Genomic DNA, 2152 nt, shown 5'->3' on the forward strand with positions numbered 1-2152 from the left:
TCTTCTATCCCTCTGTATCTATTTTCCAACATGCTTTCTGTCTTTGTCTTGGAATGAGATTTCTTGGTTTTGTCCTGGTCCTGGCTGAGAGGGAAAGTCAAATGTATGGTTAGTTTTGGGAGATGATATTTTTTTCCTTGTAAATCATCTCTCTGTTATGCACTGTATTATGTTTTGTTTATGTATTATATATGATTTGTAAACATTTGAGTGTTTTCCTCTTAGTAGGGACCTGTGCTTGTGTCCGGATGAGACTTTTAGGTGATTTCAAACTAAGTTGATAGTGTGCTCTTGGAATCTACATCTTTTTCCTATTTGAATCAATTCCTCTGTTTCTTACCTTTTCTTGGGTGCTTTAATTGTAATTCTAGAACTTTTTACTAACCCATTTTCTTCCTTTTTACTAGCGCTGATATGACCTTAATGTGTTGCAAGTGCAGTAAAACCCTTTAAAAAAAAACAAAAAAAAAAACAACAAGAGCTCCCAGGCTAACATAAACACTGAACGTGTAAGAAAAGACACGACGCACTGAAAAACGCTATTTGTAAATCTTTTGACAGATACAACACTGTAACCAGCCAGGTAGGTACTCATTTTATACCTATATACGAAGAGAGAGTGTGAGTCAAGAGTCTTTTCCAAAGACCCAACTTTACACACCGCCCACAGCAGAACTGGAAGCAGGGCCATACAGGGCAAAGGACGAGTATCATACCACAAGACCACAAAGGTACACAAGTAACAATAAATAATGACATCAAGAAGTCATTTTTCTTCTTTACAATCATGAAGGTGACTTTATTTCTACAACATGTAGTATACAATTATTTCAGGCATGAAAAGAACATTAGATTGAGGCTGCAATTATTTTTTCTTCCTTTAACTCGCTCAATCCTAGAGATTTTTGCTACTTTTCAAACTTGGAAAAAATTTATTAAAAATGAGCATGTACATAGATAGATCGTTTTATTCAACTATCATTAACATGTAAAAACTAAAAACATTAGCTTTGATACTACGCCTATAATTTTGTCTCAGAAAAATGTAATAAATAGGCATTGGGTAAAAGTAATCAGGGTAAACTACGGATATAATCAGTGTTAGGGTTTTCTATTCACATGGAACTTGAACACATATCATTCAGTTAGAAAAAAAAAAAAAGTATTTCAAAAAAGATAATCTTGCTAAATCATTATGAATAAAAATCAAAGCGAAACTAGGCTGCTAGAAGCTGGGGACTGTAAAAAGTAATAAACAAAAAGAGAGGACCTAAAAAATATCTCTGTCGTCTATCTGGAATTCAGTAATGTATTTATGTCTATATTGTTTTTTGTTGTTGGCTGAAGAAGGGTTTTGAGCCTGAAACGTTCCGTGTTTGGTATTTTGTTCTTGTTTTGAAGCTGTTATATTTATTTTTGAATGAAAACCAGAGACATCAATCAAAATTTGTCACTTCTCCAAGGCACACCAAATAATTGTTCTGGCAATATTTGGATGTTGGCACCAGAATAAAATCCCATATTAGTGTCATTTCCATTACGTCCATTATTTGGTCTATATATGTAAATCGTCATTAAGGTTGGAGGTTCTACCTTTCAATAAAACTTGAGCTTTTATATAGCACAATATCCACTAAATGTGCTCAAAGCGTTTTACAAGGGGTCCCTGACCAACAGCAACGCTTAACATGTAGGACGGTACATGATGCCTGTTTGGCGATATTATAACTTTTTTTTGGACAGAGACAAAGTTGTTAACGACCAGGTACTCATTTTACACCTGAGTATGGTGAGAGAATGTGAGTAAAGAGCCTTTTCCAAGGACTCAACTATGCGCTGAGCGAGGCTCGAACTCAGGACCTTCCGATCCGAAAGCGAGTGTCATACCACTAGACCACATAGCTACACAAATGATCTAACAATTACAATGATACCCATTTTCATTATGACACGATGAGTCATAATACTTTAATTTGTGAATATTTTGGATAGGGCCAAATTCCTATTTTTAAAAATACAGATTCTTGAAAGCTTTCAAGCAAACTGTTGAGATACTAGGGAGCAGGCACCAGTGTAAGATAGAGATCTGAACAAGCAAACTGTTGTAAGGAAAAACTTTATAGTCACCTGGAACAACTACAAACGACTTCTA

At 35.0% G+C, this 2152-nt stretch overlaps 1 protein-coding gene across 2 annotated transcripts in view; it reads right to left on the minus strand.

The window, feature by feature from the left end:
* Positions 1–769: 769 nt before the first annotated feature.
* LOC144973701 (set1/Ash2 histone methyltransferase complex subunit ASH2-like) overlaps positions 770–2152 on the minus strand; it is a 119135-nt gene continuing 117752 nt past the window's right edge. For both annotated transcript variants that reach the window (XM_078916515.1, XM_078916516.1), the window contains exon 16: positions 770–2152. This exon is cut by the window's right edge and continues 615 nt beyond it. The gene's annotated coding sequence lies outside the window, so the exon portion shown is untranslated.

This window comes from Berghia stephanieae, chromosome 5, assembly GCF_034508935.2.
Source record: "Berghia stephanieae isolate SIO BIC M18660-M18661 chromosome 5, UCSD_Bste_1.3, whole genome shotgun sequence".
Taxonomy (NCBI): Eukaryota; Metazoa; Mollusca; class Gastropoda; order Nudibranchia; family Aeolidiidae; genus Berghia; species Berghia stephanieae.